Here is a 12,246-nt window from a genome sequence, read left to right as displayed (position 1 = left end):
TTGTTACATAGTGTTTAACTTTTGCGCATTTGTGGGCATATTTATCAAATTGAAGAATTAATTATATGTTTTAATATTACGTTTGATATATTGGAGAATTCACCGATTAAAATTGAATGCAATCTTTGAAACGTTCCAGTAATGATCAGAAACACTACGATGCTTCATAGAACATATTCATAACTGATGTACTCGTTATATAGTATTCCGAAATAGATTTTGGTCTATATAACAATTTTGCAAACAACAACATTCGGGGTAAACATTGACAGCATTTACATCAAGTTATTATACGTTATGCGAAACTGGTAAAATAGTGCGCTTAACATTTAGGAAAACACTGACAAAATCCACTCGGGAAAAAATATAATCTAACACATTCATCATTTAAGAGGGTCGTAATTGTTAACGAGTTGTTTTATGGTTTCCCTTGTTTGAATAGATGCGAATATTAAAACACCGGATGCAGGAAGGATAAAATCTGTTTTCACTTAAATAGGGATACATTTAGCTTATCCGCGATAGTTTATTCTACTAGTAATAAGATCCTTCATAATGAAGCGTGTGTCAAGTTCTTACTTGATAAATATATTACTTGTTTAAATTGCTAACGTTTACATTATTAACGCAGTAAGATAAAGCTAGCATCCATTAAGCACGACTTTTAGACTATGATTTTAAACTAGACATATTTGGTGCAGGTATTAATCGACCAATATACCTTTCTACTACACTGACCTGTCGTAATGCATGCATATCTGCAAACAACAAAACCGTACCCGAACTCTCAAACTGTGTTTCAGACATTACAAACCTAAACTGCAAATGACACACTATCATATTAAAGATTGCGAACCTATTTGTCACATAGTAACACACCGATATACAACACATTCATCATGTTAATTTCAGACTATTGTTTACGACTTCATTATTTTAAAAGAATTTGTAAATGTGTTAATAAGTATCATCAAGCGATTGAAACAAATTTATATGAGTGTCCACACTCCCGCACCACCGACAAGTTCTCAACAGCAACAATACGCACTCACGTCTGTGTAATATGTTAAAACTGGTTAAATGTGAATATTATTCTGAAAAAAACTGTTGAACAGTTCATAGCACACTTAAAATAGTAGTGACTTTAATTTCCGCTTGTGGTGTAGCAAGGGCTATCAATTAGAATTGTAGATACTTGCTACATAGTAAGATCTATAGCTATACATAAAACAAAATTGCCACATCCTTTATTTGAACCACACTTAAGTATGTTCATTTAACATGTATTGTCGATATACTAAGAAACGAAGAAGTAGCGATTTTCCAAATAAATGTCCAATCGCTAATAGCCATTGAGGTTCACAATGACGTCATGAATAGTTTATTTTCTTTTAGATGTGAAAGTCTGTTTGTCAGCGCGTACTATTAATGGTCAATGAAACTTTATTCGTTGAAGTACCCTTGCCGCTGGGAAATATAATTATATGTTTGGTGTATCCATTGTTGCATGAAATTCATGTTCAACGACACTGATACATATCTGCCGACTCGTTCTGCTGATATCACCATTGGATGTGTAGATATTCTAGTGCTTCCGTATGAAAATATTGAATAGTTTAAGTCAGCGTTTACAAAGTACAAAGCAGTTTTCTAAATTAACTATACTCTTTATTTTTATCGGATGTTTGTTTTATATTTTACCGTTATAAATTATTAATTATCATGGGTATTAAACAACTTATAATATAAACTATACTAAATTACATTTGCTACTTGTACATGGCGCCAGTCCAACTCAGCTGCGTTTAGATATTACATATTAATTCATAATGAAACAAAGTTCCACATTTCTTATTTCGGTTGCAAAGTTTAAAATTGTAAATGGTTCCTAAGTTACAACTTTAAAACAATAATGCGCAAAAAACAGAACTATGAACTTTTGTAATGTTATTGGGACAGCCCTCGTACATGAAAAGCTATCAGAAAATAACAGTGATTGTTTTCAAATTCAATGAACGCGTTACGAGTAAGTATATCCGTTTTATAGCAAATCTGAGTAGGTTTACAATACTACAAGCAAGAAAATACTTTTAATGGGTTTATTAGATATAATTGCTAAGTGAATCTTTTACTGAAAAATACTCACTTTACAGCTCATTTCTTTGTAAAATATTGACTTAGCTAGATATATGTAATAAACCCGTTAAACGCATTATGGTGCAATGTTTTAAGAATAACTTATTACAACAATGTAAAGAAGTGAAACTCCAGCTGCTGAAGCAGTATTGAATTATTATTCTAATATATATATATATATATATATATATGTATATATATACGATTAGTTGGTCCTTTATTTATGGCAAGTGACCGATTGCCAAAACAGTAAAAAACGGCACAAAACAGCACAATACAAAACAACATAAACGCATATAATAATTAAGCTGGGGTCACCGCCTTGGAACGGGGGTTTAAACCGGTTAAAGCATTTGGGGTTTAAACCGGTTTAAGAGCGCTCAACATCACACCTGGCCAAGAAATATTCATGATACATTGAAGTGTAAATAAAATTTTACCTCATAGCATTGTAACTCAAATTAAACAAAAATAAAAGGGAATTAAAACGCATTCAATTTAATTACCATTTAATTACTCAATGGTAGGAAAGATACCAGAGCAAGAGAGTTACAACTTTTTAGGAACGATGAAATAAAACTACAAACAAGTGTCAACTACATTACTTCTTTTTAGAAAAAGATTTAAGAATATAGCGTCATGTAGTAAATAGTTTAGATCATCATCGCGCAAACATTATAACTAACTTTATGCACAACATTTCATTTCATTAAAGTGAAAATTATATAAACATGTCTCGTTTTTTTTAAAGTTGAACTCGGTTGTCCTGGTAAACGTTGGATGATTGGCATGCATGTAAGTATACGATGGAAACGGGATCTGAAGAGAGTGAAAATGTGTGGTCAATGCAGGTCAGCTCAGTTCATGATAAGATTCAAGAAGACTGAGTATTTGTCTATATGCAATTTATTGGAGAAACTGGTTTGGGAATCAGATGCATTATTAGCTTGCAATTTGTTAAAAAAACCTAACTGATAACAAGAAATAATTACTTTATTTTCATGAACTGTAATGTAAATGCTTCAACTATCAAGGGTATTACACAACTAATTTGTATAGCATAGCTAAAATCATACGTGTATTCATAATCTAAAATCGAATGTCTGATCCTAATGTAAAATTGAGTCAATTTTTAAAAAAAACATGCATGTTGCCGGGCATATTAAATAGTCCTCTAACACTCCACACTAAACTTGGTTTTCCTATTTCTGTTATATCTCATTCTTGATTTGAATTGTTTGATTTCATTAGAATTTGGACATGAACATTACAATCGCAATTGCATATTTCATGCCCAAGACATGTAGTGTGGTTTTCCAATTTAAAATACAACCACCATTTTATATTGCATGAAAAAACCATAAATTGCGCCACAGGTTCATGTTATCGTTACTTCATTTTGTCTCAATCAATTTGTTTTCTCTATAGACAATATTGCAAAACAAGAGTTAAGGTTAAAAAAATGCTCTTCTCACTTCATTTTATCCTAAATGATCGATTCATTTCAAAGCGAGTAGTGTCGTTTGCAAGTCAAAAGATGGCGAAAGTCGATATTTTATATCATAGTCACACCAAAAGGAACAGCATCATCAACAATATTATTTTGCATTGTATTTGCACGTGAAAACCATGTGTTAAATGCCCGCTTCAACACCGAATCATCGATAGAGTTGTATCGGCTGTTGAAATATTATCCGAAAAAGGCGTTATATTCAAAACCAAGATGTTTTCAATTTTACAAGATAGACAATACAAGATTATCCCATTGCAATACCTTAGTAGAGAAAAGCAGTAGCATATATGCTAACCATTAGGACACAATTACGGTAACCAAGCATTGAAAGCGTACCTGTCTCAGCCAAAACTAATAATGCAGGTAGAAATTCAGTACCCGTGTTGTGGAACTGGCTGAGCCTATGCTTTCCATTTGGGAGCAATTCAATTAAATATGTAGTGAGAGCGAAACACTCTGCAAGTATTTTATTAATTTGTTAACCAGTCCTGTATTCAAGTATGCATAATGTACGAGCCTGTGTGTGGGTACAAGTTCCTTACCGGGTAAATCAGGAGAACCTGTGGGATCTTATACGTAACATATGGGAACCTGTTCCACAATCGAAATATTTCAGCACCTGGGTAGTAAACATGTAACAGCAATAGGCGCATCGAATACATCACATATTGTACAATTTCTTATGATAAATCTAATTGGTTTATTATAATTAAGTTCCTTGTGTTCAGTGTTTGCTGAATTTGGTATAAAAGTGGTGCTTTTGGACCTCAACAAGTTCACCAAAATACATACACACGAACTGCAATTGCCTCTTTAACAGCTAGTTTCAAGAACGAGATACTACAGGTACTGAAGTAACCTACTTCATTTTACGCCTCGTGACTAAAACGTATATAACGAACATTAAGCATGTGAAAGTGTCGATATTGGTGATGCTATTGCCTTTCAGATTATGTTTGCAATATTTGTAATTAGTATTAAAATTGGAGACCATATCATTAATCGGTAAAACATTGTTTCGCAGTTCACATAATCAGTTTTTTTTTAGTTAATCCAAAAGTTCATGCTAATGAACGACACAAGATTGGCAGACTTGTCCTAAATATATATTATATTTCAATATGTGATGTTAATAAAGCTACGTGAGTATGTAGGTTTGATCACATAATTTGCTTACATACTTGTTTTAATTCAACATATGGCGGTATTTATTTAAATGCGCACACATCGCGATCAGAACCACTATCAAGTTGACACTTACTACACTCAACACTGAGCATGCGCATTATTGGAAAATAAATATCTTCAGTTAAGGCGACCATCGTTCGCTTGAGTGTATACTTCAGAGTAATGTAGATATTTTGATTACTGCGAAGTATCCTTTACAATTCATTGTGGAAACCGGATTCGTTAATTGAGAATGATCACGTTCAAACCAAGCTGAGACTAACATGCTGTTTCATATACTTCGGAGTAGTGTACATATTTTTGATTACGTGAAAATCTCTTTTTGTGTTACCTCTGAATCAAGATTCGTTTGTTTAAACATGTATATTACCAATAAAACTCATTATGTGACATAAGAAAAAGCTATTATAGTATCACAAAAGATTCGAATATAAAAAGCTACGTTTTAATTTACTTTAGATATTTTTGCGTTTGCTGGCTTGGGTTTAATTGTAAATTTTTAGTTAAACAAAACGTTCGTGCTAATGAACGATACAAGATTGGCATATACATACATTATATTTCAATATGTGATGTTAATAAAGCTACGTGAGAATGTAGGTTTGATCACATAATTTGATTACAAATTAGTTTTAATTCAACATATGACTGTATTTATTAAATGCACATAAATGGCGACCAAAACCACTATCGCTTTGACATTTACAACACACACCACTGAGCAAGCGGCATTATTAGTAAAATAAACATTATATGATCACAAAATAATCGATTATAAGAAGCTACGTTTTAATATAATTTTATGTTGTCGTTATTGCTGGCTTGGGTTTAAATATCACTGGAAAAGGACTCTGTCTTCCTGTCTGTCTGTCTGTCTTACACTTTGAATCATTCCGTCCGACCGTCCTTCCGTCGGTCAGTCCGTCGGTCCGTCCGTCCGTCCGTCCGTCAGTCTATGTATGTATGTATGTATGTATGTATGTTATGTATGTATGTATGTATGTATGTATGTATGTATGTATGTATGTATGTATGTATGTATGTATGTATGATGTATGTGTATGTATGTATGTATGTACTGTATGTATGTATGGAGTATGTATGTATGGTTGTATGTAGGTATGTATGTATGTAGTATGTTATGTATGTATGTATGTATGTATGTATGTATGTATGTATGTATGTATGTATGTATGTATGTATGTATGTATGTATGTATGTATGTATGTATGTATGTATGTATGTATGTATGTATGTATGTATGTATGTATGTATGTATGTATGTATGTATGTATGTATGTATGTATGTATGTATGTATGTATGTATGTATGTATGTATGTATGTATGTATGAATGTATGTATGTATGTATGTATGTATGTATGTATGTATGTATGTATGTATGTATGTAGGTATGTATGTATGTATGTATGTATGTATGTATGTATGTATGTATGTATGTATGTATGTATGTATGTATGTATGTATGTATGTATGTATGTATGTATGTATGTATGTATGTATGTATGTATGTATGTATGTATGTATGTATGATGTATGTATGTATGTATGTATGTATGTATGTATGTATGTATGTATGTATGTATGTATGTATGTATGTATGTATGTATGTATGTATGTATGTATGTATGTATGTATGTATGTATGTATGTATGTATGTATGTATGTATGTCTGTATGTCTGTATGATATGTATGTATGTATGATATATGTATGTATGTATGTATGGACTGTATGTATGTATGATGTATGTATGTCTGCTGTATGTCTGTCTTATGTATGTATGTATGTAGTATGTATGTATGTATGTATGGTATCTTATCTATTATCTATCCTATCTATCTATAAATCTATACATGTATTATATATGTATATATATATATATATATATATATATATAATATCTATCTATCTATAATATATATATATATATATATATATATATAAATATATATATAAATATATATATATATAGATATATATATATATATATATCTCATTGATATATAAAGCTTATTTAATTTAATAAGCGTGCTCAGTTCATATACACTCCTAATTTAAAATCACCCCCCCCCGTTTAAAATATCAGCTTTATCACACGAGCTTCAAACGTGACAGCGTGTGATTAATACACCAAACAAGTCAATTCTATTGTCCGAAAATATTGCGTTGTGATTTTTAGCCTAGTGCAAGCGTCTGATTAATTCGAGATTTCATAACATATTATTGTACAGATTCACTTAAACAGTCAATTAAAAATGATTCAAAGTGTAAGCTGACAATATTTACAACATAGTTGAATTCGCACATATCGATAATTATATAAAAATAAAATTCGGGAATAGCATTTTAGCATTTAAATGATCGATTTAAGAATTGGCATTTCATATTAATACCAGCGTAACTTTGATAGACACAACAATAATCATACATTATATAACTAAAGAGCAACTTACATTGTTGGTTAAGGTTTCGCAACTAACTCCAGAAGTTCTAACATGGCCGCCATACCCTGACTGAATTTGTGCATTGTGGGAAACTACTGCACTGCCTAACGCAAGGGCAACTTCACTATACTATCCATTATATTGAGTGATCAAAGCTATCACGTGCCGATCGCCTTATACCTATTTATAGAATTCACCATATATGTGCATAAGCCGTGGATCGTCAAAATACCATATATGGTATTATAATCTAACGCTTATTTTGTGTGACGACACATCCGGGATTGATAGTTCTGTTTATCGATTAGATAAAGTGTTTCAATAAAGCGACATGCCTGCACACTCCAACCCCTTCATGGAAGATGTGTATCTACTCATTCATAAGGAAGATTTAATACGGCCGGTCTATTAATAATGTTATATCCTTAGGCGCAAGTGAGTGATGACCCGAAATTAGGTCAGCACAACAGGCAGCAAAAAGGAAATCTGAGTGCACTAGGCCGGACCGGAAGATATATTTTGTTTGTAAGAAAGGGAGTCATTATAGGTGGAGCACATTCAAAGGTTATAACGCAGGTCATTGTACGTCTTACTGAAGCCCAACCTAATAAAAATCCCGAAAGTGAGTCAGCCGTACCGGCAGCCAACATGAGGTCTTCTGGCACTAAGTCGCTACTGTGGGATTGCTTTTATTTGTCCGAAAAGGGCCATTAAATATGCATACCCATTATCTAAAATATAACGCACACGGCATTATGTCACCCATCCTAATTCAAACCCCGGCCCGTAACTATGTCATATGTACAGGCAAAGGATGGGAGGTATATGTGCAACAGGTCGCTACCTGGGCAACATGTTTTTAAGAAAGGAGCCCATGCAAGTGCATACCTGTGCTCTGGAAATAACGCACACGGCATAAATGTATGTCTTCCTTACAACAACCCTCATTAAAACCGAGACTCACAGGTACGTCAACCCGACAAACTGACGACGTATGGTGTACGAATACCAGGTATCTCTACCCGGGTAAACTTCTTGTTTTTTCAGAAAGGGGTCATTTATGGTTCATATCCCTGCACTTGAAAAAAGAAGAAGGCATGTGTGTACGTCCCAATGACATTCAACCAAATTAAATCCTTTGCCCGAGGACTGCGGTCAGCAGGTCGCTTCTGGGGTTTAACTCTTGGTTGTCACAAACGGATTATTAAAATGGAAAACCCAGTGAACAATGGAAATATCCTTAATTAAAATCCTTGCCCGAAACCAGGTTAGTCGGACAGCCAGTCAACGGGTGGTCTGTGAGCACTAGGCTGCCAACATGGAAACAACGTTGTTCTGTAGACTTGGGTCATTCGAAGGGCATACGCATTGACTGGAAATAACGATTTCGGCATGTATGTATGTCCCTCTGACACCCAACCTTATTTAAACCCCGTCCCGGAATTAGGTCAACAAGACAGGTAGCCGACGGTCAGTGTGTGTGCACTTGCTCGCTGCAGAGGGATAGCTCTTACTAGTTAGAAAAGGGCTATTAAAGGTACACACCCACATAAAATAACTTTTACGGCTCACGTGTACGTTTCCCCGACGCCAACACTAATTAAATCCCCGGCTTGACACTAGGTCAGTTTTATAGCAAGCCGACGGGATTTAACTTACTCGGAACGTGTGTACGTTTCCCTTCCTCCCAACTGATTTGAAATGTGCAGACATTATAGACGAACCACCAAGCTGTTACGCATTGTTTAACAGCAAACTTAAAATTCAACAGTTAATACGACCGTAGGAAGAGTTATCAAGCATCGTGTTTTATATGAGTGTATTTTTTAATCCAGCAATTCGGCTGCTAGCATTTATTTATCGATTAGCATCGTATATGATGTAAAACGTATATCAGTTAACAGGTAAACGACACTTGTTTCCTTTACATAACACACATGTAAATTATATGTATAGTTACGAGCGTTATTTTGCTTGCTCCAATAGTATTCAGTTTATTCAGTAATGTTTTGTTCAACGAAAATCACGATTCAAACACTATTTGTATGAAAACTTAATTGTAAAAATAGATACTTGGTTCATAATCAACCGACAACCCCCATTCCACTACTAGTGTCATCGTATCGTTAAAAAAAAAGTCATTTCGACTAGTCTCGTTTTATGTTCCACTAAACCTGATTGTGGATATGAAACAGCTTTGCTTTATTATAACTATAAATAAATTAAGGTCAGACACAATTAATTGAATAGTTCGTTGAATGTAATTATGTTATCAGGATGCAGTCAGCCTACCAATTTAGAATTGTTTAGTGCTTTTCAAGTGCGGCTCGTGCGCGTGATCATTTATCCATTGTAGCCCTATCAGCTATTTTCAGCGTTTTGTTAAACCTAGAAGAATGTACAGTACACATTTGTCAATGTTTAAAGGTCCGAAACAATAGTTTGTTTCTGGTCTATGCACTAACACGTCTTTTCAGAGTTCATAAGCACCTATCACGCTTATACAGTCACGTCCCGCGTCTTATTTTGTCACGTACACGTGAACATTCATCACATTTAGCATTATTAGGATCGTGTTTATGCATAGTAACCGGGTGTTAGAGGCTAAACTTCAAAGACTATCACGCTGACCTAGTATCATGCCTCTGAATTCGTCCGATTAACATGACCATTTTATCAATTTAGTGTTCCTGTATTAATTGTTTAACGTACAGTGCTCATGTTTTGGTTTTGAAGACACACCTAGTTTTTCTTGGCATTATAATATAAAAAGCCTTAAAAGCACCCAAAAAACAATTATGCTATTATAGTCATGGCTCAATGTCTTAGTATGTCTACCTGCGCGTGATTATTTATCCGAATAATAATTTGTAGTTCTTTTAGTGCTTTTATCTCCCATTATTGTCTAAGGAACATTGTTTGATGTTGTTCGTCCGACCGCAAACATTTGTACTTGTACTCAAGTGCGTGTAAACACATTGTTTTGTTCAACTGCAGCGCCATAATAAGCCTTTTTCAGAACACGTGTTTACAATTGAATGACTAAAATTGGATGGCCTATGAACAGTCTTCGCATCGCTTTTCAAAAGTTGGAATAAGTGAGCATGCGTAATGTTTGATCCCTTAGGAAAGCATTACCGATCAATTACGTATTACAAATACAATACGTTATTCATCTGATGAAAAATGAATAAAATGGGTTAAACGCTCGTGGGAAACCGTTGAAGCAAAAGCGACAAATAGGTTTTTTGCGGAATACAGACTGATGACCCTTCAATTACTTTCACGTCAGGATTTACATTTGTATTTTCCTGAGTTTTATTTTCGTGCGCAGACTCCCTTAGTATAAAACATTTTCAAATACAACGTTGCGACTCATACATAGAATGCGTGCAGGACATTGAAAGAATACATCGAAAGCCAGTGCCGAATACGATGACATCACTGCTTTAATCTGTATTTATAAAATTATTGCACTTTGTTAATTGGGTGTATAGTCCATTTCTCATGTGCAACTTAACTTGGCAAGGACTGGTTTTACAAGACATGCCTAGTAAAACATCAACAACGCTCATGTCCATTGTTTACAAAGTTATTTCCGTGTGTGCATATTTTGGGCATATTCATCGAATTAAATAATTTAATATAGTTTTAAATGTTAGTGTTTATATATTTATTGTATCCCCGACTTGAATTTATAAAAATCTTTGAAACGTTCAGATAATTATCAGCAACACTGCGAGTCATTCATATAACATAATAGTATAGATAACTCTTTACATAGTATTCCGGAATAAATATTGTATTTGGAATCTTTTCCGATTTTCATTAAATAAAAAAGAAAAGGGTCGTTTTCACAAACTTAAAAGGTCAAGATCAAAAGAGGTGGTGCTAACGACCGGATGTGTTGCAATTGCAAGGATATTTCTGAAGGGTGCATAGATTTTATGATGTTTTTTATAATTTTTTTCGCATTATTTTAAAAATCGGGCAATATAGCGCGATTAAGCGGAGATTAATCCATCGGAAAATGTAAAGAAACATACAATTAAAATCCATTTCGAAACGCGGGTCCTTAAAAAGATGTGCGATGGTGCAGTTTTTGAAAGCAAACTCATGTGTTTGCCTGTATGACACGCAAATGTTCACCAGATTGATACGCTTATGCCAGCAAACGATTGCACTCAATATATACTAGTTGCTACATGCACAAACACATTGGATTTTTGCGGATCTTATAGAGAATTTTGCATTTTCCAAAAGAGATGGAACTAATGCCAAGGAGGTGGCGCTAAGGACAGGAGGTGGCGCCAATGCACGATATATGAATAAGCACATGACTTGCATTCGATAAATAATAGTTACGAGCGTTATTTTGCTTGCTCCAATAGTATTCAGTTTATTCAGTAATGTTTTGTTCAACGAAAATCACGATTCAAACACTATTTGTATGAAAACTTAATTGTAAAAATAGATACTTGGTTCATAATCAACCGACAACCCCCATTCCACTACTAGTGTCATCGTATCGTTAAAAAAAAGTCATTTCGACTAGTCTCGTTTTATGTTCCACTAAACCTGATTGTGGATATGAAACAGCTTTGCTTTATTATAACTATAAATAAATTAAGGTCAGACACAATTAATTGAATAGTTCGTTGAATGTAATTATGTTATCAGGATGCAGTCAGCCTACCAATTTAGAATTGTTTAGTGCTTTTCAAGTGCGGCTCGTGCGCGTGATCATTTATCCATTGTAGCCCTATCAGCTATTTTCAGCGTTTTGTTAAACCTAGAAGAATGTACAGTACACATTTGTCAATGTTTAAAGGTCCGAAACAATAGTTTGTTTCTGGTCTATGCACTAACACGTCTTTTCAGAGTTCATAAGCACCTATCACGCTTATACAGTCACGTCCCGCGTCTTATTTTGTCACGTACAC

The 12,246-nt window shown here is 34.0% G+C and overlaps 1 protein-coding gene across 1 annotated transcript in view; it reads right to left on the bottom strand.

The window, feature by feature from the left end:
* Positions 1–7,430, bottom strand: part of LOC127843703 (uncharacterized) — a 154,415-nt gene extending 146,985 nt beyond the window's left edge. The window contains exon 1 of the mRNA XM_052373427.1: positions 7,313–7,430. The gene's annotated coding sequence lies outside the window, so the exon portion shown is untranslated. The remainder of the gene's footprint in view (positions 1–7,312) is intronic.
* Positions 7,431–12,246: the final 4,816 nt, after the last annotated feature.

The sequence above is a fragment of the Dreissena polymorpha genome, chromosome 9 (assembly GCF_020536995.1).
Source record: "Dreissena polymorpha isolate Duluth1 chromosome 9, UMN_Dpol_1.0, whole genome shotgun sequence".
NCBI classification, from domain to species: Eukaryota; Metazoa; Mollusca; class Bivalvia; order Myida; family Dreissenidae; genus Dreissena; species Dreissena polymorpha.
Note: the sequence above shows the minus strand (reverse complement) of the source record. Positions and strands in the feature narration are given on the sequence as shown.